Source organism: Lolium rigidum, chromosome 1 (assembly GCF_022539505.1).
Source record: "Lolium rigidum isolate FL_2022 chromosome 1, APGP_CSIRO_Lrig_0.1, whole genome shotgun sequence".
Taxonomy (NCBI): Eukaryota; Viridiplantae; Streptophyta; class Magnoliopsida; order Poales; family Poaceae; genus Lolium; species Lolium rigidum.
The window spans coordinates 296840005-296866752 of record NC_061508.1 but is presented as its reverse complement, the minus strand read 5'-3'; positions in this window follow the sequence as shown (position 1 = coordinate 296866752).

The following is a 26748-nucleotide window of genomic DNA, read 5'->3' as shown; positions in this document are numbered from 1 at the left end:
TTTAGGTATCCTATGTAAAAAGCGATAAAGAAATGTCCCAATAAAAGCTAGTTTACACCGGATTTTGTCTTTTTTACCCACGACATAAACAATATCAGTTTTTTTTGTGAAACGACTTTGCGAGCTCATAGAACAGTGAGATGTACGTGCGGTATTTTTTGTCAGAATCTTTTGATGTTTTGAAATTCATTTAAAACTTATTTTCAAAAGCATGAGCATCTACTCTCAGGTGTAAAAACGCCTCATCCGAGGTTTATCCATTCTATATTGGTATTATGCCCGGCCTTTATGTGTCCACTCTCGAATTGCATCCATTACCTTGACCGGTAGCCCAAATGAATTGATTAACTAAAAAGCACAACTCCAGCATGTGGGCGCTGCAATACTTCATGGGCTGATGCTTCATGGAATTCATCCTCAGAAAAAAAAAAGGAAAACTATGCTGCAGCCGGGCCAAAATCGTGTGAAGAGCATGCATGCTTTTGGAATGACTCAAGTTCGTTCCTTAATTGGGTAGTGGGCACATGAGCAAACTGTGAAACTATTGCAGTTTGAGCATGATATAGTAGCACAAGTCGGATGATCTATGCATTCCATTCCAGTACTCAGCGTTCAAATATAGATGCGGCAGCTATAAAAACACATCTTCCCCTGTCACTCATTCAACAATATGTACCAGGAAATATGGCTCCTCCGTGAGACATTGGAGTAGACCAAACATATGTCATACCTATATTAATCATTTTCATCGTTGCTTCCATCGCATGAATACCATCTGCGTTCACTCCGCGTTAAGGAAGAGACTTGAGTAACTCTGTCTGTTTTGTATTGAACAGAGGATAGTTTATGTATACCCAATACAAGAGTTACAATACAACGGTACGATCAGAAATTGTTACAAAGATGAGGTCCTACCTTGGGATGCCTATCTAGTGATCCCATTCCATCAGATTGTTTCTGAAGACGCACCGAACGTGCTGTGGCTTGCGCGGCGTGCGCAGGGCATGCGCCAGGTGCGCCTCCTGCTGAACCGGTATGACGGACGAGTCTGAACCTGACAACGTCTTCCAACTGTCCTTGCCCCATGGGAGTCCTAAAATGCTTTCTTTTCGTATATCACAAACAGATGTACAAGCTGGATTAATTGCTCCAGGACTGGGTTAGTCAAATATCGCGACCTGAATAAGGGATATCGTTTTTTTTAAGGAACGACTAAGGGATATCCTAGCTAAGTTATAATCATGTGCATTGACAAAATAGAACTTGTTAATTAAAGTAACTTCTTCGAACAGGCCGGTCGATGTGGAGTGCGACAGACCCTAGCAAGAGAGTAAACATTGTCTTTTATTCTAGGCCCACCGGCCGACACTATTTTTTTCTTGTAAAATTGCCTGGATGAAAAACACAGACTATTTTTGTGCCATGAGAAAGAAAAAATTTCCGGCCGACACCGCGTCTTTTATCTTGTAAAGTTCTTTGCGTCAAAACTTAAAACGCGGTCTATATTCTTGTGCCGTGAGAAAGTAAGCTTATATATTTCACCTGAAGAAAACAAGACAAATATACCTCGCGTGTTGGTCGAATCTAATTGGAGCACTAATTAAGGCAAATATTTTGAGCCCGCATATGCAGGTATTTCCACTAGCGCGACCACACAACCATGCATGCTCACTTCGCAGATGCGCGCACACACACACACAAGTCCAATCAGCGCTCAGTCATCCTCCACTAAGCTGGAGCCCTCTCTAATTCCCTTGGCCCCGACATACCAAAAATACACGATCAACCGTCCAACCAGCTGAAGGCAGAAAGCCAAGGTGATCGACGCATCGATGGATCACAGCGGAATCCTACGGATCGATCATTCGATAGGAACCCATGGAGGAAATCACCTTCTCCACCGAGATAAGCAACGCAGATGCTCGCTGACCATTTGCCTTTGTGGCTCACTAAGGTTTATCATCCGAAAGCTCCACAGAAATGACAGGCGCCGACTGATCGATCGGTGCGCGATGAGTCACGAAAGAGTTGTCGTTGTTATCGCTGTTGTGTTCCTCCGGATAATTAGATGGGCTGAACACAGGATCACACGCCGTCCCTACACGATCGACTTGATGCGATTGGCATCGAAGGGCATAGTGAAAAGTGGCGTTCGCCCTTTGATCTTTTTTTCTCGTTGGTCATTTGTCCAAGACAGGTAGTGGGAAAAGAAAAGATCGAGCTGGATATTTTATATTGTATCTTCTGATCTGAAGGTGCCGATGAAATTTTTTTGGAAGGGGGAGCTCCAGCCTCTGCATCAAAGTGATGCATACGGCTTTTATTTAGATTTTTTTGTTACAGATATGCTAGAGGCATATATTGCAAAACCTGAAGCCATCACGCAACACATATAAACCTGACAATGGGTGAAAAAATATGTCGTCAAGTTCTATGCCCTAAAAACAGAAACAAACACCCAACAACTAAAAAGCATTGGGGTCTCGCTGGTTCACCCTATGGCGAAACAGGAGCACACAACCAGTGTAGCAGACTCTCCGCGAGCGTCTCATGCTCTCGCTTCAGAAGCCGTCACCTCCATCAACCGCCCGTCCATATTCAATGTAGAGCTCCGTTTAGCGTCGGGCAGACCGCCTAGCACCACAGTCCGTAGCTGCTCCCAAAAACAATGCCCTCATTAGGGAGAGCGGCGCCAGCTGTGCCACCATGGTCCGATCTGGGATACCCGGGTCCAAAGTAGCCCCCAGAAGCAACTCGAGTAGAGTGGAAGCAGACCGCAATGATGACGTCTTCAACAAGAGAACGGTGCATACACACCGTCATCGCCCGCCCAGGGTAGAGTCGGCTAATAAACCCAGTAATCTGGTGTGGAGGGAGTACATGAAGAAGAAGCGTAATATAGGATGAACTTCTTAGTTATATATGATGAACATTCATTGCCATCCCATTTTTAGTTGGATCACCGAAGGTTCGAAAAATTGTTGGTTCTGAAAATACAACCTTTCAAGGTGTTTATATATGTACAGATGTCGGGCGTAGATCTTCAAACTGTTATGTCATGACATACCAGGGATGGAGCCAGGAATATAATTTGGAGGGGAGCAATTGAATAAAACTTTGCTTGGAGGGGGACCAGATAAGAAACTATACGAAATTTGAAGGATCAATTCACATATATTTTAGGGGGACTTGCAGAAAAAAATTCAGCATGGGGGGGGGGGGGGGGACGGCCCCAGCTAGGAGCCCCCTAGCTCCGTCCCTATGACATACTTCAATGCGCACCCCTTCCGTAGACTTAACACATAAAAAAAATGAGATCGTCTCGTACCCTTCATAATAAAACTTTTGGAGAGCTATGAAACGCGCATGCCTCTTCTACGAATGGCAACGCATCATTTGTGCTATGGTGGTTCACCATTCAGTGACATGAGCATATCGGAAGTCGATGATGTGACCCTCGACACAATTGATAGTCCAGTTTGTCTAAGTCCAGAAGAAAGTTGCACGAGATCAATTCCGTAAAAACTAAGTTGTTTACATGCTATCCCCAACGAGCTGTAACGGCCCCATCACAAGCATCAGCTAGCATGTGTACCGCATCACTTATATTTGATCACCTTATGCAATCCATTGATTTATATTAATTTGTACTACCTTACGAAAATTCTCCTAAACTATTGCCTTTGGAACGAAGGTAGTAGCTAAGACTACCCACAATGGGAGTATCATAGGTAGTATCATGCATTCCATGCATGCAAAATGCTGATGTGGCAGTGCAATTAAGGATGAGAGAGAGGATACTAGTATCATAGGTAGATACTGTATCATAGCACATACTACTAGAAAAATTAATGTCAAGTAAATCTTGTACATATATTTGCATTGAGATTCTACAAAACAATTAATATATGTAGACTATGATACTAATATATGATACTATGCATTGTGGAAATAGTAACATGTAGTAGTATCATAGGCATGGAGAAATACAGAGTGGCTCCCGGGTGCCACACACCCCTATACTTGGAAAAATAAAAAAATATATTAAAAAAAGTTTAAAAAAATTTAATTTTTTTGGAAATCAAAGATGATCAGGTATTGTACCTGAAACAAAATATTTTCCTAGAAAATTACTTTTTTTGTATCCTGGGTAAAAAAACAAACTCGAAATGCCCCATGACCAGGTACTATTCACTTTTTTTTTGTCATAATTTTGTCTTTTTTGCCCTGGTGTCCATGGGAATCATTTTGTGTCCAACCATTTTTTTTACGAGTACAAACTTGATCATCTTCTATTTCCAGGAAGATTCAAATTTTTTTTTAACTTATTTAAATTATTATAATTTTTTTGGTCTATGGGGGTGCGTTGCACCCAAGAGCCAAAAGTCCGCGTTACATAGGCATGATACTTCTATATGATACTATGCATTGTGACTAGTCTAATATAAACAAGTCAATTCTCTATCCATTCTATAATGGTATTTCCTCTGTTTTTATATACAAGGTTCACTACCAAATATATTATTCTTCTATACGGGCCACTATCTTTTCCCGAGAAGAATGATGGTGCTCATTAATGTGAAAGTTGTATGTAGCCATAGAGATAGAGACATCACATGCATATTTTATTACACATAGTTAACCATGCTATGTATTAGCTGATTTTATTTTCTGGGTATATGAAAAATGAGATAGCGGTACAAGAACGGTGGGAGTAATACAAATTACATCTCTTACCTTGATCGGTAGCACAATTGAATTGCCTAACTGAAATACCAACTCCAGCATGTTGGGCACTGCATTTACTTCATGGGCTGAAGCTTCAAGCAATCCATCCGGAAAAATATGGTGGTATTACGATAGCAAAACTAGGCTGCACCCAGGCCAGAATCGTGTGAATATAGCATGCATGCTTTACGAATGACGCAAGTTCACTCGTTAAGGTGGTGGGTACATGAGAACACTGTGAACCTTTTGCAGTTTGTGGATGATAATGTAGCACAAGTCGGATGATCATGGCATTCCATTCCCGGGAAAGCTATATATATATAGGACATCTTCAGTGGTCACTAACTCAACATTATGTATGGTTACCAGGAAACATATATGGTTCCTGCGTGAGACATTGGAGTAGACCAAACATATTGTATCGATCAGAGGTTAGTGTATATATATCCATTACCCAATACAACAGTTACTATCTAGGGTATGATCAGAAATTGTTAGATACTAGTTGAATGCCCGTGCGTTGCTACGTGTATGAATCTAATGTTGCGCCGTTGGCCTTTTATCTAAAAAAAGAAAAACTATAGCCATAAGATATTTCTAAGAACCCATAAGATTGTACCTCATTTGAAGTATACTTCGATAAGAGACATAATTGGCATCGTTTGAATATAAAAATAAGCACTCAAATAATTTTTAATTAGTTAATTTTTTCGACAACATACATAACTGATATACAGATCTTTTGGTGTGGCAGGTGGTCGGCGCTTGGATCGTCAGGGTGGTCGGAGCTTGGATCGGCGAGAGGAGATAGAGGAGGGCGTAGAGAAGGGGGTTGGGAGCAGGGGACGGTGTTCGGTGGTTTTCAGAGGCCGAAGATACCATATGGTGCACGGTTCAATGGGCATCTGCAACAAAAAAATTAGCGTGCACTCCCCAGGTCCATGAGCTGGTAGACAACGGAAGATGATGAATTCAACAACTAATTATTGAGTGAAGAACAACGTATCTCATCACTTTCATCTGCCTCAGAGGGTAAAATAGAGCTCAAAGCTGTGCATAATCAGATGAAATGAAAGGCATCGTGTTTGGGTAGCATCGAAGGGCACATTTCTTCAATATGTTTAACTTGAACATCAGCACAAAAATACCAGCTGCAATTAACTTCAAAAAACCGAAGCATTCCCCATGACGCTAACTGAATCAATAAACATATGCTGAATCTTGCGTAAGAAAACCTAATGACATATTGAGGTACTGCCAACGCTTACTCCAGTGTTGATTTTCATGAGATCTAGCAAACGAAAAACTTTCTCGTTTTTTCAAATTGAAGATGGCTCTTGGGGTTCGGACTGACTTTTGAAATATTCGGGACATTGGCCTAGATATCTCAAACACACTGTTCCTGGTCATCTTCAGGATCTCACAGTCCAATCTACACAGGTGACTATAGACCTGATATTGTACCGCTCGTGGCCTTCTTTCCCTTTCCAGATGTTCACAAAGCTTTCTCCAGGGCTGATTGCCTCAGCAGCCTTGGACTGAGGCATCAATCACAAGAAAAAAGGTCCGAATCAATATGCTTTACGGCCATCCAAAGATAAATGCAGAAATTCCCAATAGAAATCACACAAATAATAAACAGCTACAATTCACACAAAAATCCATGCATGAGGTTGACATCTAACAGATGCGGGTGAACAATACCAGAGGACTTTAGAGGGAAGTACTGTGCGGATGAACAATACCAGGGGACTGTAGAGCTCACTGGTTACCGTTCAGAAAATAAAGAAACAATTAGTGCAACTTGCATACTTGCAACAACATCTAACATACGAAACTGCACTTCTACTAAAATGAAGTAACAATAAGGGTATATGCTCTCAAAGTTTTGGTCAGAAGTGCAGTTTAACTATATGGTAGTTGTAATTGACACAAACGACGAATGTTGAGCGTGACACGCATATGGCATCGCTGGGTGTCGCGACAAACACCTCGCTCTCTCCAGCAGTATCATTCAATATTCCGCTGAGCATGTCTTCCTTGCTACAATGTTTTGTCCAGTGGCACAAACTTATAATTTCAGTAAGAAGGATAAGTTTTGGTTGGATTCGATTCAACCTAAAATAGTGTACAGTAGAATGGGAAACTAAATTTTCTCGTACCACACAAAGAATCCTTGTTGAATTTTGGGACTTACAAGAGTCTTTAGCTCACAAGATATTTTAATGTGCTTATCCATGCAATCTACTCTTTCCTACAGGAAATCTGTTGTGCAACTTTCAAGGTTAATTTACTTATGCCAAGAAAATTTATGCACTGAAATAACAATCTAAATACTGAATAACAAGTGCAACTGGTCGGCAGTGCAGATGATGTTGCTTTCTACTCTCGCCGACAGCATCATCATCCCCATCCGATTAAACATCTCAGATCACCACCATTTATCAAATTCAACAGATCATAAAATAAAGAATGTATATATAAGGAAAAACGGATAGTTTAGTATTTCCATAACAACTCCAAGAAACCTGAATATGGATTTTGTTTTTTGAGAAAGATCGCATTGTATTATAGTATGGAGTATATTTAAAGAGTGATACAAAGCGCGCACACGCAGACACCGCACCAAGCTTCAAGACAGAACAACCGTCCAGAAACAAAAAAGCCACCCAAAAAAGGAAGTTACAAAAAAGCCCCTGGGGGTCCCCAAACTCCACCAAGACCATGGCTATCGGTCCTTCCCAACACCGTCTTCGCGCCCGCGGGAGAGAAGATGGTGTGCCGTCTGCACACCAAGAACCGGAGGCACACCATCGACATCAATTAGATTTGTGAGTCGATGGAGTGCTCTGCCAGCGGTGAAGCTTCTATCGATGTGTCCTCATCGACTGGGGATCATCCCCGTGTAATTCTGGCCCCAGATCTGGCCACCCCCATCGACACCGTCGAGGGAAACCACCAGATCTGCCACCTTCAAACCTCGAAACTTGTCTCTGTACAGCCAACCAACTCGAAGCACCAGCGTTGCTGCCACGGAGGTAAGTAACACCCACTGAGAAGTTCATGTACACATCCCCTCGCCCACCTTGATGGCGTCGGAGTGGACACCAACAGAGCAGATGGAGGGGAACAAAGGCCCACAACAGCGGCGTCGCCGGCTCAATGGCACCATACAGACCAAACATGCGCTCGCCCGGATCTAGCACCTAGACGGCACATAGCTCGCCTACCATAACCGGCACCGACAACAAGGGAAACCACCGCTTCAGAAGGGGCTCTGAAGGCCTCTTGTTCTCTGCCGCTGTCAACACCCGGATTTTTAAGTCCAGATGCCTATTATGCCATTCCTCGCAATCCCAGGAATATTGTTTTTGCGAGACATAATAGATTTATATCACAACACATCATTCATTACAACACATAATCGTCTTACAAATAAAGGATCACATGATCCAGTCTCATTACAATAATAGAAGTTCTATTGATCCATTACATAACACATAGCGGAGCGAAATAGCGTAGTAGTAGTCCATCTATTCCACAGGCAACTGTTGACGTCAGGAGTGATCCTAGTTGTCGTAGACGTCCTGCTGTCCTTCTTCCGGGTTCTGGTACTCGTCTTCATAGTCTGGCCATTTGAATAGCCAGGGACACGGCCATGAGTACTTTAAAGTACTCGCAAACTAATACTAAGGTAAACACTATCAACTATAGTAAGGGGGTTCTAAGCTCTAGTTTTATTTGCATAAAGCCAGTTTTATTTCATAAGCACTTTAATAATCAAAGCCTCTTCATTTAACTAACTCAAGTGGGAACATTAGTATCATTCCCACAACTCAGTTGTGATTCAAAGTCAAAGTCACCTTTCAATTCAAATCAAAAGTCCCCATTCATATTTTTAGAAAAGTTCTGATGACGGAACAGTATGGCCTTTCCAACTGTCCATGATCGCGGACACGGCTATTCGAATAGGTTAAACTCTGCAGAGGTTGTACACTTGTGCTACAACAATTGCAATAGTTTGTCGAGGTAACCGGCCCCGATTTATCCTACGCAATACGCGAACTACCAATCCTAACCTTTCATTTACATACCCTAGTATAGGCACCTCTCCCCATGAGCTTGGCCTCCCGAAGTGAAGACAGACAGTCGCACCGGGAACCGCACGAGGCTTGGGTAGGACATTCACCTCATTTCACGTCATTTCACATCATTCCTTTTGTTGTAGAGGTAGCCTCCGGCATAACCCCGATGACGCTTGTTTTAGAGGGAACCCATACTAAGACACATAAATTTCCAGCTAAGCCTTACCCGTATTCAGGTATTGTGGGGGTACTTGTAAAATTGGAATGGTATCGCATCCGAACCCAACCATCAGTTTTGGTAAAATTCACCAAGTCATTCACAAGTTATATTCACCTTCAAAATCTTTCAATAGAATGACTCATCATTCCAAGGTTTTCAAAGTTATTTCATTTCACAAGTTCCTAACTAGAGTAGTAACTTTTAATCTTTAGCACTAGCAACTAGTTATGAGGGGTGCTAAGTAGCTTATAGCTTTCTAGGCTAAGTGTGATGCTCTTGTACTACTCCATAACTAAACTAAGTGAATCATGAATCAAAAGTACTTTGATAAACAAAATTTAGTAAGCTTGTAAAGTAAAAACTTGGGATAGGAGCATTAAGCATAAAGTAAAAGTAATGGTGCCTTGCTCTTGTAGAGCTTTGCATTATTCTAGTTGCATTGGTAATAGCTTGCAAACAAAATAGCTTGCATTAGTCTAGCTTGCCTTGATTGGTGAGGTGATCAAAGTTTTCAGGCTCTTCCTCTTGGTAGAAGACCTCTTCCTCTTGATAGCCTCCGGTACTAGCGTCTATAAACGAATACGTGGATACAATCACCAAACAACACTTAAGTAATCTTAATTAGCCTTATTTTCTCACACAAATGATCTAGCATCACTATTTAACATTTATTCACAAATTATTCTAGGGTTTCTTACATAGTAATAGGACAATAATTTCCTCTCATTGAAATTGGAGTTAGGGTTTCTATGTAGTTCTTTGGAGAAAATAATTTTCTCTCATTGAATCTTCTTAAGATTTAATATTCTCAAATAACCAGGTATGATCACATGTTGACCAAGGTCAACACTTCACACTTATTATTTGAGAAAAATGATTTAAAGGAGATTCATCATCTCATGTGATTTAAATAACCATTGTAATTTAACTACTATTTTGATTTAAGTTCCTCAAGTGAGCAAGTGTGAACCTAAGCAATAGAGGTAACCACATTACTTCATAGCACTTGAGAAAATGATTTAAATGAGGTGCTACACCTCATAGATTTAATTTCCTAAAATTTGAAATAGTTTAAATGGACTAGTATTGACTACATAGCCAATATTTTTCTTCTAGACCATGATCATACACAGTACCTATATCATATTTTTACATAAACAATTAGAGTTTGTGAATTATGAGAGGTGGAATCACCTCATAATTCAAAAGGGTTGATTTTTAATATTTATTTGAAAACTGAAAAGTATCTGATTTGTTATTTTTGATATTCAAAATCTACAAAAGCTATGAGGTTGAGACCAGTGAGGTTAGTTAGATAATTTCATAATATTTCTAGAACATTTTGAATCACAAGATTTGGATTTGTAGATTTGAAACTATTTATATTCTAGCACTGCACCAGTATGCAAAATTAAAGGAAAAAGATAAAACGGAATTTAAATTCAAACTGAGGGCGGGAAGAAGTTGGGCCGGCCCAGCTGCTGCCCGGGCCGTGCGTGCATGGCACATGCACGTCGCCCGCGCGCGGGGCACGCAGATCGTTGGATGACGATCCGACGGTGCTGGGCCGTCGTCTTCCTCCCGACACTGCAGGCTTGCGGGGGCGATTTCTCTCACCTCGTAGCTCGGATTGAGGCGTGGTTTGGTGCGTTGGAAAGGTCTTTCCAAGGGCTACAACTTTGGTGTAGGGCTCGGTGGCTATTGTGATGAAAATCTGGGCGGTTTTTGAGGGATGCCGCCGGTGGCCGTGGCGAGCTTGTTGACGCCGGTGAGCTGTGAGGAGAGCGGGAGGGAGGTGCTAGGAGGAGGAAGGGGATGCTATGAGATGGTGTGGTGCTATCCAGGGAGAGGGGCGGGGTTTATATAGTGTCCAGGGGAGAGGGGCGGGGCATGGCCGGCATGATGGCCATGTCGCCGGGCGCGTGGCTACAGGGCGTTCTGGGCCGAACGGTCATGTCTAGGAGGTAGCTGGGTCCTTGGTGAGGTGACATGAGAAAGGAGAGGGCAGGCGAAATTCTCAGTCGATGGGGATGGGCGTGTACTTTGATGTGCCCAAGTTGGTGTCCTTGCACATGGATGACATGGTAGGGCTGATGTTGGGCTTGGGCAAGGTACTGGCAGGGTCAGTGTGCAGAGGCAAGCCTATGTGACAAGGTGTGTGAGGCTAGTGAAGAGAGTGACATGGTGAGCATGGTGGTGGTGACCAAGGGGATGGCATGGCTTGGCATTGGATCTTCTATGCCTTTTCTTCTTGGTCTTTGAGTGCTGCAGGCTTTGTTGAGGTGAGGCCAAGGTGTGTGACATGTTTGGCAAGATGAGAGAGAGCTAGATTGTGCACAATTGATTTTGGCAAAGGTGAGTGACATAGGCCATGGCATTGTCTTGTCCTTTGATGAAATCATGCTCAATCCTTGTCTCTGGTGCTTGGCATGGTTGAGTGGTGTGAGGACAGGGTACTAGACATGGTGGGCATGATTGGAGAGGACTAGAGAGTGCACACTTGATTTATGCCAAAAAAATGTATGTGGTACATGCAATGAGTGGCAATCATGAGCATGGTGATCATGGCCAAGGTGGTGTCATCTCATTGATGTGGCTTTTCAGAGTACCATGGTGTACTATCAAGGATGGCAAGAGAGAGAGAGAAAAAAAGTGAGAAAGTGATGATTAAAGTGGTTGTACCTCCATTTGATTCTATGTGTACCTCTTCCTTTTTGATCAAATTTCTGCATGGATGTGTTCTAAATGATGTTGGGCAACTATGTGTGGCATTGGTTTGAAATTTGGAGAGGTTTTGTGAAAATTCAAATAGTGGGGGGGGGGGAATCTAGAATTTGTTTCAAGGTTGCATCTTGGCTTGACTAATTAGAGCAATGGTCAAAGCTTTGGTCAAAGTGGTCACCACGAAAAATGTTCATCTTGATGAGGTCTTGGATGAGGTGCAAAGAGTTGTTAGGGTTTGGTTTAAGAATCTCTTAATAGAAGAGCTCAAAGTGGGTAAGATATTAAAATTGTCAATTTTGACCATTAGTGTATGTAAGCTCATTTTGATTTCATATTTGATTTTAGTTGAGTTTCTTTGGTTCCAAAAATGTTAATAAGTGTTTAGTAACCATTTCCAACCAATGGGGCAAGCCAAAAGGGTCTAGATTAAAGATTTGCAAAATTGGCCATAGCCACATATGTGATGAAGTGCATTTTTCTTAGTTTCTTATTTTCTTTTTCTTTGCTTCACTTAGGCATGGTTTAGGGTTTATTTAGTATTAGATTGAGTTTGGTAAAGGTTTCAAACCATTAGGGTAAGGTAGAGGTGCTTAGGTCAAGTTTTGGAAAAATGGCTATGTGCCACATATGCCTCTATGCATATGTTTATTTTATATTTGTTTCCCATGGGATTTAGTTGATAAGTACCAGGTTAGGTTTGTTGATGTTCTCAAAGCATCTAAACAAGGTAGAAAAGCCTAGGTAAAAGTTTTACCAAAAATAGCATAGGCACATAGGCCCTTTTCTTATTTAATTTCTTTTTATTTGATTTAACTTGGATGGTGAAAGGAGGAGTGAGGTTTAGGGTTTAAGATCATTTCAACAATACTATAACAAGCAATCATGGCAATAGCACAAGAATTAAGCAAGATCACTATGTATCAAACTTAATTGAATAAAAGTTTTTGTTGGTTCCAAAATTTGGAAATAGGGAAATTCATTTGTTGTGTTTTGAAATTTTTGGGATGTTACAAACCCTTCCCCCTTAAACAAATCTTGTCCCGAGATTTTAAGAAAAGTTAGGTTCCTAAGAGAGATTGAGTATTTTGATTAACAAGAAGACATACTTGGCATGGCCTGAGTTGCTTTCGGTGCTTCTGCTGCATTCATGTGGTAGAGGCGGCCGTTGCGGTTGTCCTGGTTCCTTCTGGCTGCAAAGCGGAGCTGTTGCTGAGCAGGCGCAGCTGTATTGGCAGCAATCTTGGAAAGCTTCTTGGGGCACTCATTGGAGTAGTGATCCACAACTCCACATTCATAGCAGTTGATGGTGGACTTGTCCTTGGGGTTGACGGGAACAACGTTGCTTCCAGTCATTGGGGCAGTATTGGGGTTGTTGTTGTTGCCATTGGGGTGGTTGTTGTTGTTGTGGTGGATGTTGTTGTTGTTGCCTCCGGGCTTCGGGGGTCCTCCGTTCTTTTTGGTGTAGTTCGGGCGATAAGTCTGAGCAGGTGGCCGGTTGTTTCTTGGGGTAAATCCTCCAGAGGAGTTGTTGCGGTACTTCTGGGCATTGTTGGGCCCATTCTGGTTCATCATCCCGCGCTTGCGGTTCTCGTTGGCTTGGTGCAGCTTCCCTTCCATCTGTATGGCTGAGTCCACTAGGGCTTCGAGGTCAGCGAACGGAATGTTCACTAACACAGTTTGCATCTCATCATGCAGTCCATTCAGAAATCTTTCCTTCCTCTTCTCATTTGTGTCGGTCTCATCCGGGGTGTACCTTGACAGTGTAAGAAACCTGTCGCGGTATTCTACCACCGACATCCTTCCTTGCTTGAGTTCGCGGAACTCGTCTCTCATCGTCTTGATCAGTCCTTGGGGCACGTGATACTTGCTAAACTTCAGCTTGAAATCTTCCCATGTCATCATCTGTCCCGCATTCATTGCACGGGCACTTGTCCACCAGGCTCCGCGGTGTCCCGACAGGTAGTGGGTGGCGAACAAGATTTCTTCTCGCGGCTTCAACTCCCGCAACTTCTAGGTTGTTCTCCACTGTCTGGAGCCAGTCATCAGCGTCAAGTGGCTCTTCGGTCTTGCTGAACATGGGTGGGTTGGTGTTCTGAAAGTTCTTCAGCTTTGATCCAGGGTGATCGTGGTTTCCATGGCCTTGATTGTTCTGAGCTATCTGTTGCAGTGCAGCTATGTTGGCTTGGCGTTCAGCTCTCTCGGCTTCGCGGTCTTCCATCATCATCTGCATCATTGCGTCTTGGGTGTTGCTGCGGGTTGGTGGGGCCATCTGAACATTGAGCTAGATGATAAGATAAGAGGGAAATTGCTATGGTTTGTTTGAGTTAAAGTTCAAAAAGTTCAAAACTTGAAAACTTGAGTAGTGTTGAGGGGGTAAAAACCAACAACACTTTTTCATTCATACCAAACATCACATATTACAAAGCTAACACACCGTTGGTTTGAAGAACCATTCATCGCTCTACGATACAAGGGGATCCTGATACAAACTCACACCTACTGAAGTGACTTAGGGATACTACTCTTCATTCGTAAAGAGGGTTTCTTCTTCTTCACGGGTAATGTGCTTGGCGGGCGTTATCCAACTCCTTGCGGGTCTTGTGCAGCAGGAAGTCCAGGCATGCGACATAATAGTTCATCTCCGGGTGCGGTGGCATGGTTAGTGGTCTTCCCATGGGGCCATGTCTTGGGTAGTAAACAAAGCAAGTGTTCCTGATCTTGTTCTCATTTTGTCCGAACAGACGGGCAATTGCTTCTTGCATGACTTTGGCTATTCCATCCTTCCAAGTGTTTCCCGTTACCGAAAACCAGATGGTTTCCTATATTGGGGCTCCAAGCTTTCCTCTCAGATCTATAGTAACTTCCCACCGAGGTGGTCCTCCCGACGGATGGTTGAGGGGTATTCCGAAGAACTCGGGATACGGGCGTCCTAAATACTCCACTAGTTGCTTCAAATCCTTCTCGAACATCAGGTTTCCTCCATGGCCAACTTGATAGGACTCACATTGGTATCTGTGAGTAATTAGGATAAGTAAGTTAATGACGTGATCAAGTGTGCAAAATTTTATGTCAAATTACAAGGAAAAGTAGAGCATGGATTTATTATTTTGAAAAGATCTCAAGATAAGGGTGAGAATAAGTTTTTAGAAATATTTACTTCATTTGTTTTGAAACTAAGTTTTTCGGACGTCCATTCTAACTAGGGTCTCCTAAGGTCAAACAATGGCTCTGATACCAACTTGTCAACACCCGTATTTTTAAGTCCAGATGCCTATTATGCCATTCCTCGCAATCCCAGGAATATTGTTTTTGCGAGACATAATAGATTGATATCACAACACATCATTCATTACAACACATAATCGTCTTACAAATAAAGGATCACATGATCCAGTCTCATTACAATAATAGAAGTTCTATTGATCCATTACATAACACATAGCGGAAGCAAAATAGCGTAGTAGTAGTCCATCTATTCCACAGCAACCGTTGACGTCGGGAGTGATCCTAGTTGTCGTAGACGTCCCGCTATCCTTCTTCCGGGTTCGGTACTCGTCTTCATAGTCTGGCCATTTGAATAGCCAGGGACACGGCCATGAGTACTTTAAAGTACTCGCAAACTAATACTAAGGTAAACACTATCAACTATAGTAAGGGGGTTCTAAGCTCTAGTTTTATTTGCATAAAGCCAATTTTATTTCATAAGCACTTTAATAATCAAAGCCTCTTCATTTAACTAACTCAAGTGGGAACATTAGTGTCATTCCCACAACTCAGTTGTGATTCAAAGTCAAAATCACCTTTCAATTCAAATCACAAGTCCCCATTCATATTTTTAGAAAAGTTCTGATGACGGAACAGTATGGCCTTTCCAACTGTCCATGACCGCGGACGCGGCTATTCGAATAGGTTAAACTCTGCAGAGGTTGTACACTTGTGCCACAACAATTGCAATAGTTCGTCGTGGGTAATTGGCCCTGATTTATCGTACGCGAGCTTGATGTCTACGGGTGCTTCTATTCTTGTAGACAGTGTTGGGCCTCCAAGAGCAGAGGTTTGTAGAACAGCAGCAAGTTTCCCTTAAGTGGATCACCCATGGTTTATCGAACTCAGGGAGGAAGAGGTCAAAGATATTCCTCTCATGCAACCCTGCAACCACAAAGCAATAAGTCTCTTGTGTCCACAACACACCTAATAGGTGCACTAGTTCGGTGAAGAGATAGTGAAATACAAGTGGTATAAATAAGCAGTAGCAACGGCACCAGAAAAGTGCTTGCTGGCGTGTAGTTGATGGTGGTAATATTGCAGGCAGTAGAAACATAGTAAAACAGTAAACAAGCAGCGATAGCAGTATTTGGAACAAGGCCTAGGGATTACACTTTCACTAGTGGACACTCTCAACATTGATCGCATAATAAATAACTCTTTCTCATATGTGCTACATACACTCTTTTGTTGGATGACAAACACCAGTCGTTGTGTAGGGCTACAAGAGCACCTCAATGCCGGAGTTAACAAGCTCCACAACATTCGATATTCATATTTAAATAACCTTAGAGCATAATAGATCATTGCAAAATAAACCAAGAACTAACATAGCGCACACACTGTCCACATTACACTATGAAGGAGGAATAGATCACATCAATACTATCATAATGATAATTAACTCCACAATGTACAAGAGATCATGATCATAGTCTACGACAAGAACCACACGGTGCACACACTATTCACCTTTATACCATGCAGGAGGAATAGACTACTTTAATAACATCACATGAGTAGCACACAACTAGTAGCGATACAAAGCTCATCATATGGATCTCAATCATGTAAAGCAGCTCATGAGATCATTGTATTGAAGTACATAGGAGAGAGATTAACCACATAGCTACCGGTACAGCTCCGGTAGCTATGTGGTTAATCTCTCTCCTATGTACTTCAATACAATGATCTCATGAGCTGCTTTACATGATTGAGATCCATATGATGAGCTTTGTATCGCTACTAGTTGTGTGCTACTCATGTGATGTTATTAAAGTAGTCTATTCCTCCTGCATGGTGTAAAGGTGAATAGTGTGTGCACCGTGTGGTTCTTGTCGTAGGCTATGATCATGATCTCTTGTACATTGTGGAGTTGATTATCATTATGATAGTATTGATGTGATCTATTCCTCCTTCATACTGTAATGTGGACAGTGTGTGCGCTATGTTAGTTCTTGGTTTATTTTGCAATGATCTATTATGCTCTAAGGTTATTTAAATATGAATATCGAATGTTGTGGAGTGATACGTCTCCAACGTATCGATAATTTCTTGTGTTCCATGCCACATTATTGATGGTATCTACATGTTTTATGCACACTTTATGCCATATTCGTGCATTTTCTGGAACTAACCTATTAACAAGATGCCGAAGTGCCGCTTGCTGTTTTCTCGCTGTTTTTGGTTTCAGAAATCCTAGTAAAGAAATATTCTCGGAATTGGACGAAATAAAAGCCCGGAGGCCTATTTTTACACGAAGCTTCCGGAAGACCGAAGACGAGACGAAGAGGGGCCACGGGGTGGCCAAACCCTAGGGCGGCGCGGCCCCACCCCCGGCCGCGCCGGCCCGTGGTTTGGGCCCCCGTGCCGCCTCTTGACCTACCCTTCCGCCTACTTAAAGCCTCCGTGACGAAACCCCCGCACCGAGAGCCACGATACGGAAAACCTTCCGGAGACGCCGTCACCGCCGATCCCATCTCGGGGATCCTCGGAGATCGCCTCCGGCACCCCGCCGGAGAGGGGAATCATCTCCCGGAGGACTCTACACCGCCATGGTCGCCTCCGGTGTGATGAGTGAGTAGTCTACCCCTGGACTATGGGTCCATAGCAGTAGCTAGATGGTTGTCTTCTCCCCATTGTGCTATCATTGTCGGATCTTGTGAGCTGCCTATCATGATCAAGATCATCTATATGTAATTCTATATGTTGCGTTTGTTGGGATCCGATGAATAGAGAATACTTGTTATGTTGATTATCAAAGTTATGCTATGTGTTGTTTAAGATCTTGCATGCTCTCCGTTACTAGTAGATGCTCTGGCCAAGTAGATGCTTTTAACTCCAAGAGGGAGTACTTATGCTCGATAGTGGGTTCATGCCTGCATTGACACCGGGACGATGGACAGAAAGTTCTAAGGTTGTGTTGTGTTGTTGCCACTAGGGATAAAACATTGATGCTATGTCTAAGGATGTAGTTGTTGATTACATTACGCACCATACTTAATGCAATTGTCCGTTGCTTGCAACTTAATACTGGAGGGGTTCGGATGATAACCCGAAGGTGGACTTTTTAGGCATAGATGCAGTTGGATGGCGGTCTATGTACTTTGTCGTAATGCCCAATTAAATCTCACTATACTCATCATGATATGTATGTGCATTGTCATGCTCTCTTTATTTGTCAATTGCCCAACCGTAATTTGTTCACCCAACATGCTGTTCGTCTTATGGGAGAGACACCTCTAGTGAACTGTGGACCCCGGTCCAATTCTCTTTATCGAAATACAATCTATCGCAATACTTGTTTTTACTGTTTTCTCTCGCAAACAATCATCTTCCACACAATACGGTTAATCCTTTGTTACAGCAAGCCGGTGAGATTGACAACCTCACTGTTTCGTTGGGGCAAAGTACTTTGGTTGTGTTGTGCAGGTTCCACGTTGGCGCCGGAATCTCTAGTGTTGCGCCGCACTACATCCCGCCGCCATCAACCTTCAACGTGCTTCTTGGCTCCTCCTGGTTCGATAAACCTTGGTTTCTTTCCGAGGGAAAACTTGCTGCTGTGCTCATCATACCTTCCTCTTGGGGTTGCCCAACGAACGTGTGAAATACACGCCATCAAGCATATTTTCTCGGCGCCGTTGCCGGGAGATCAAGACACGCTGCAAGGGGAGTCTCCACTTCTCAATCTCTTTACTTTGTTTTTGTCTTGCTTTATTTTATTTACTACTTTGTTTGCTGCACTAAATCAAAATACAAAAAAATTAGTTGCTAGTTTTACTTTATTTGCTATCTTGTTTGCTATATTGAAAACACAAAAAAATTAGTTTACTTGCATTTACTTTATCTAGTTTACTTTATTGTCTTGCACTCTATATTAAAAATACAAAAAAATTTAGTTACTTTTGTTACCATGTCTAGCTCTGAACCTGTTACTTCTTCGCCTGAAGAATTAGTTTTCACTTTTAAACAAGGAGATGAGGAGAGTTTTAAGGATGCTTGGTCTAGAATTTTTACTTCTTATTGTAAAACTGAACCTCAAATGACTCTAAGTTTGCTCCTTAGTAATTTTTATTTTGGTCTTATGGTTCGCTATAGATATGCTTTGGATACTTTAGTGGGAGGAGATTTCCTTCATTGCAATGGGGATCAAGCTTTTAATGCCATAAAGAAGTTGGTTGCATCATATGATTCAGCTAATAACTTTGATTCAGTCCTCGCTAGCATATATAGTAGACTAAATACTCTGGAGATAAGTACATCTCGCTTGAATGATAACTATTGCCACGTTCGTAATCGTCTTGAACAAGTTTTAGTGAACTCCAAACTCTCATTGTGGGATCCTGCTGTTAAAATTGCTATCGGTGATCGAACCCTCCATGCCTACTGTGATATTATGTATGAATTTTGCCTTATGCCTGAAAGTATTTATAAATCTTTGAAACTTTGGGGAGTTGAGGAAGGAGGAGAAGAGATAACTCTCATTGATAACTCTACTATAATCCCTAAAGGGATAGCCGCAGGTGTGCATACAACTATTTGTGGAAGAACAATATCTATTGATTATCTTGTTGTTGAAACAGGAAAACTCACACTCGGAAGATCCCTGCTGAAACTATTGGGAGCAAGTCATTGATGTTGGAGAAGGCACTTTGAAATTCACCTCTATACCGGGAGAGACTCGTATATTTACTAAACCAAAGGGAAAGAAAAACAATAAGAAAGGTAAGGGTAAAGCCCAAGGTAATGTTGATGCTCCACCCTTTGATAATACTTGATACACACTTTCTGCGCCTAGCTGAAAGGCGTTAAAGAAAAGCGCTTATGGGAGACAACCCATGTTTTTACCTACAGTATTTTGTTTTTATTTTGTGTCTTGGAAGTTGTTTACTACTGTAGCAACCTCTCCTTATCTTAGTTTTGAGTTTTGTTGTGCCAAGTTAAGCCGTTGATAGAAAAGTAAGTACTAGATTTGGATTACTGCGCAGTTCCAGATTTCTTTTCTGTCACGAATCTGGGTCCACCTCCCTGTAGGTAGCTCAGAAAATTACGCCAATTTACGAGCATGATCCTCAGATATGTACGCAACTTTCATTCAATTTGAGCATTTTCGTTTGAGCAAGTCTGGTGCCATTTTAAAATTCGTCAATACGAACTGTTCTATTTTGACAGATTCTGCCTTTTATTTCGCATTGCCTCTTTCGCTATGTTGGATGAATTTCTTTGATCCACTAATGTCCAGTAGCATTATGAAATGTCCAGAAGTGTTAAGAATGATTGTGTCACCTCTGAATATGTCAATTTATATTGTGCACTAACCCTCTAATGAGTTGTTTCGAGTTTGGTGTGGAGGAAGTTTTCAAGAATCAAGAGAGGAGTATGATGCAACATCATCAAGGAGAGTGAAAGCTCTAAGCTTGGGGATGCACCCGGTGGTTCACCCCTGCATATATCAAGAAGACTCAAGCGTCTAAGCTTGGGGATGCCCAAGGCATCCCCTTCTTCATCGACAAATTATCGGGTTCCTCCCCGAAACTACATTTTTATTCGGCCACATCTTATGTGCTTTTTCTTGGAGCGTCGGTTTGTTTTTGTTTTTGTTTTGTTTGAATAAAATGGATCCTAGCATTCACTTTATGGGAGAGATACACACTCCGCTGTAGCATATGGACAAATATGTCCTTGGTTTCTACTCATAGTATTCATGGCGAAGTTTCTCCTTCGTTAAATTGTTATATGGTTGGAATTGGAAAATGATACATGTAGTAATTGCTAAAAATGTCTTGGGTAATGTGATACTTGGCAATTGTTGTGCTCATGTTTAAGCTCTTGCATCATATGCTTTGCACCCATTAATGAAGAAATACATAGAGCATGCTAAAATTTGGTTTGCATATTTGGTTTCTCTAAGGTCTAGATAATTTCTAGTATTGAGTTTGAACAACAAGGAAGACGGTGTAGAGTCTTATAATGTTTTCAATATGTCTTTTATGTGAGTTTTGCTGTACCATTCATCCTTGTGTTTGTTTCAAATAACCTTGCTAGCCTAAACCTTGTATCGAGAGGGAATACTTCTCATGCATCCAAAATACTTGAGCCAACCACTATGCCATTTGTGTCCACCATACCTACCTATACTACATGGTATTTTCCCGCCATTCCAAAGTAAATTGCTTGAGTGCTACCTTTAAAATCCCATCATTCACCTTTGCAATATATAGCTCATGGGACAAATAGCTTAAAAACTATTGTGGTATTGAATATGTAATTATGCACTTTATCTCTTATTAAGTTGCTTGTTGTGCGATAACCATGTTTACCTGGGAACGCCATCAACTCATTGTTGAATTTCATGTGAGTTGCTATGCATGTTCGTCTTGTCTGAAGTAAGGGCGATCTACACTGAGTTGAATGGTTTGAGCATGCATATTGTGAGAGAACAACATTGGGCCGCTAACTAAAGCCATGATTCATGGTGGAAGTTTCAGTTTTGGACAAATATCCTCAAATCTCTAATGAGAAAAGAATTAATTGTTGTCAAATGCTTAAAGCATTAAAAGAGGAGTCCATTATCAGTTGTCTATGTTGTCCCGGTATGGATGTCTAAGTTGAGAATAATCAAAAGCGAGAAATCCAAATGCGAGCTTTCTCCTTAGACCTTTGTACAGGCAGCATAGAGGTACCCCTTTGTGAAACTTGGTTAAAGCATATGTATTGCGGTGATAATCCAGGTAGTCCAAGCTAATTAGGACAAGGTGCGGGCACTATTAGTACACTATGCATGAGGCTTGCAACTTATAAGATATAATTTACATGATGCATATGCTTTATTACTACCGTTGACAAAATTGTTTCATGTTTTCAAAATCAAAGCTCTAGCACAAATATAGCAATCGATGCTTTTCCTCTATGGAGGACCATTCTTTTACTTTCAATGTTGAGTCAGTTCACCTATTTCTCTCCACCTCAAGAAGCAAACACTTGTGTGAACTGTGCATTGATTCCTACATACTTGCTTATTGCACTTATTATATTACTCTATGTTGACAATATCCATGAGATATACATGTTACAAGTTGAAAGCAACCGCTGAAACTTAATCTTCTTTTGTGTTGCTTCAATACCTTTACTTTGAATTATTGCTTTATGAGTTAACTCTTATGCAAGACTTATTGATGCTTGTCTTGAAGTGCTATTCATGAAAAGTCTTTGCTTTATGATTCACTTGTTTACTCATGTCATACACATTGTTTTGATCGCTGCATTCTTTACATATGCTTTACAAATAGTATGATCAAGATTATGATGGCATGTCACTCCAGAAATTATCTTTGTTATCGTTTTACTCGCTCGGGACGAGCGAGAACTAAGCTTGGGGATGCCGATACGTCTCCAACGTATCGATAATCTCTTGTGTTCCATGCCACGTTATTGATGTTATCTACATGTTTTATGCACACTTTATGTCATATTCGTGCATTTTCCGGAACTAACCTATTAACAAGATGCCGAAGTGCCGATTGCTTGTTTTCGTTGTTTTTGGTTTCAGAAATCCTAGTAAAGAAATATTCTCGGAATTGGACGAAATAAAAGCCCAGAGGCCTATTTTTACACGAAGCTTCCAGAAGACCGAAGACGAGACGAAGAGGGGCCACAGGGTGGCCAAACCCTAGGGCGGCGCGGCCCCACCCCTGGCCGCGCCGGCCTGTGGTTTGGGCCCCTCGTGCCGCCTCTTGACCTACCCTTCCGCCTACTTAAAGCCTCCGTGACGAAACCCCCGCACCGAGAGCCACGATACGGAAAACCTTCCGAGAGACGCCGTCACCGCCGATCCCATCTCGGGGGATCCTGGAGATCGCCTCCGGCACCTCGCCGGAGAGGGGAATCATCTCCCGGAGGACTCTACACCGCCATGGTCGCCTCCGGTGTGATGAGTGAGTAGTCTACCCCTGGACTATGGGTCCATAGCAGTAGCTAGATGGTTGTCTTCTCCCCATTGTGCTATCATTGTCGGATCTTGTGAGCTGCCTATCATGATCAAGATCATCTATATGTAATTCTATATGTTGCGTTTGTTGGGATCCGATGAATAGAGAATACTTGTTATGTTGATTATCAAAGTTATGCTATGTGTTGTTTAAGATCTTGCATGCTCTCCGTTACTAGTAGATGCTCCGGCCAAGTAGATGCTTTTAACTCCAAGAGGGAGTACTTATGCTCGATAGTGGGTTCATGCCTGCATTGACACCGGGACGATGTGACAGAAAGTTCTAAGGTTGTGTTGTGCTTGTTGCCACTAGGGATAAAACATTGATGCTATGTCTAAGGATGTAGTTGTTGATTACATTACGCACCATACTTAATGCAATTGTTCTGTTGCTTGCAACTTAATACCGGAGGGGTTCGGATGATAACCCGAAGGTGGACTTTTTAGGCATAGATGCAGTTGGATGGCGGTCTATGTACTTTGTCGTAATGCCCAATTAAATCTCACTATACTCATCATGATATGTATGTGCATTGTCATGCTCTCTTTATTTGTCAATTGCCCAACCGTAATTTGTTCACCCAACATGCTGTTCGTCTTATGGGAGAGACACCTCTAGTGAACTGTGGACCCCGGTCCAATTCTCTTTACTCGAAATACAATCTCATCGCAATACTTGTTTTTACTGTTTTCTCTCGCAAACAATCATCTTCCACACAATACGGTTAATCCTTTGTTATAGCAAGCCGGTGAGATTGACAACCTCACTCGTTTCGTTGGGGCAAAGTACTTTGGTTGTGTTGTGCGGGTTCCACGTTGGCGCCGGAATCTCCGGTGTTGCGCCGCACTACATCCCGCCGCCATCAACCTTCAACGTGCTTCTTGGCTCCTCCTGGTTCGATAAACCTTGGTTTCTTTCTGAGGGAAAACTTGCTGCTGTGCTCATCATACCTTCCTCTTGGGGTTGCCCAACGAACGTGTGAAATACACGCCATCATGGAGCTTGTTAACTCCGGCATTGAGGTGCTCTTGTAGCCCTACACAACGACTGGTGTTTGTCATCCAACAAAAGAGTGTATGTAGCACATATGAGAAAGAGTTATTTATTATGCGATCAATGTTGAGAGTGTCCACTAGTGAAAGTGTAATCCCTAGGCCTTGTTCCAAATACTGCTATCGCTGCTTGTTTACTGTTTTACTATGTTTCTACTGCCTGCAATATTATCACCATCAACTACACTCCAGCAAGCACTTTTCTGGTGCCGTTGCTACTGCTTATTTATACCACCTGTATTTCACTATCTCTTCGCCGAACTAGTGCACCTATTAGGTGTGTTGGGGACACAAGAGACTTCTTGCTTTGTGGTTGCAGTGGTTGCATGAGAGGGATATCTTTGACCTCTTCCTCCCTGAGTTCGATAAACCTTGGGTGATCCACTTATGGGAAACTTGCTGCTGTTCTACAAACCTCTGCTCTTGGAGGCCCAACACTGTCTACAAGAATAGAAGCTCCCGTAGACATCAAGATCACATAAGTAAAACCCACTTGACTAGCATAATGACATCTAGATTACAAGCATCATCATATGAATCTCAATCATGCAAGGCAGCTCATGAGACTATTGTATTGAAGCACATAGGAGAGAGATTAACCACATAGCTACCGGTACAGCCCCGAGCCTCGATGGAGAACTACTCCCTCCTCATGGGAGACAGCAGCGTTGATGAAGATGGCGGTGGTGTCGATGGAGGAGCCTTCCGGGGGCACTTCCCCGTCCCGGCGGCATGCCGGAACAGAGACTCCTGTCCCCCAGATCATGGCTTCGCGATGGCGGCGGCTCTGGAAGGTTTTCTCTGGTTTCGTCGAACGTGTCAAGGTTTTTAGGTCAGGGACCTTTATATAGGCGAAGAGACGGAGTCGGAGGGGCGACGAGGCGGTGACACACTAGGGGGCGTGCCCCCCCCTGGGCCGCGCCGCCCTGTCATCTGGGGGCCCAGTGGCCCCCCTCTGGTGACTCTCGGGTGTTCTGGAAGCTTCGTGGAAAAATAGGATGCTGGGCGTTGATTTCGTCCGATTCCGAGAATATTTCCTTACTAGGATTTCTGGAACCAAAAACAGTAGAAAACGAAGCAACGGCCCTTCGGCCTCTCGTCAATAGGTTAGTTCGGAAAACGCATAATAATGACATAAAGTATGCATAAAACATGTAGATATCATCAATAATGTGGCATGGAACATAAGAAATTATCGATACGTCGGAGTCGTATCGGCATCCCCAAGCTTAGTTCTGCTCGTCCCGAGCAGGTAAACGATAACAAAGATAATTTCTGGAGTGACATGCCATCATAAACTTGATCATACTATTGTAAGCATATGTAATGAATGCAGCGATCAAAACAATGGTAATGACATGAGTAAACAAATGAATCATAAAGCAAAGACTTTTCATGAATAGTACTTCAAAACAAGCATCAATAAGTCTTGCATAAGAGTTAACTCATAAAGCAATAAATCAAAGTAAAGGTATTGAAGCAACACAAAGGAAGATTAAGTTTCAGCGGTTGCTTTCAACTTATAACATGTATATCTCATGGATATTGTCAATGTAAAGTAATATAACAAGTGCAATATGCAAGTATGTAGGAATCAATGCACAGTTCACACAAGTGTTTGCTTCTTGAGGTGGAGAGAAATAGGTGAACTGACTCAACATAAAAGTAAAAGAATGGTCCTTCAAAGAGGAAAGCATCGATTGCTATATTTGTGCTAGGGCTTTGGTTTTGAAAAGATGAAACAATTTTGTCAACGGTAGTAATAAAGCACATGCATCATGTAAATTATATCCTACAAGTTGCAAGCCTCATGCATAGTATACTAATAGTGCCCGCACCTTGTCCTAATTAGCTTGGATTACCAGGATTATCATCGCAATACACATGTTTTAACCAAGTGTCACAAAGGGGTACCTCTATGCCGCTCGTACAAAGGTCTAAGGAGAAAGTTCGCATTGGATTTCTCGCTTTTGATTATTCTCAACTTAGACATCCATACCGGGACAACATAGACAACAGATAATGGACTCCTCTTTAATGCATAAGCATGTAGCAACAATTAATATTCTCATATGAGATTGAGGATATATGTCCAAAACTGAAACTTCCACCATGATTCATGGCTTTAGTTAGCGGCCCAATGTTCTTCTCTAACAATATGCATGCTCTAACCATTAAATGAGTGGGAAATCTCCCTTACTTCAGACAAGACGGACATGCATAGCAACTCACATGATATTCAACAAAGAGTTGATGGCGTCCCCAGGAACATGGTTATCGCACAACAAGCAACTTAATAAGAGATAAAGTGCATAAGTACATATTCAATACCACAATAGTTTTTAAGGCTATTTTGTCCCATGAGCTATATATTGCAAAGGCGAATGATGGAAATTTTAAAGGTATCACTCAAGAAATTTACTTTGGAATGGCGGAGAAATACCATGTAGTAGGTAGGTATGGTTGACACAAATGGCATAGTGGTTGGCTCAAGAATTTTGGATGCATGAGAAGTATTCCCTCTCGATACAAGGTTTAGGCTAGCAAGGTTATTTGAAAGAAACACAAGGATGAACCGGTGCAGCAAAACTCACATAAAAGACATATTGTAAACATTATAAGACTCTACACCGTCTTCCTTGTTGTTCAAAACTCAATACTAGAAATTATCTAGACTTTAGAGAGAC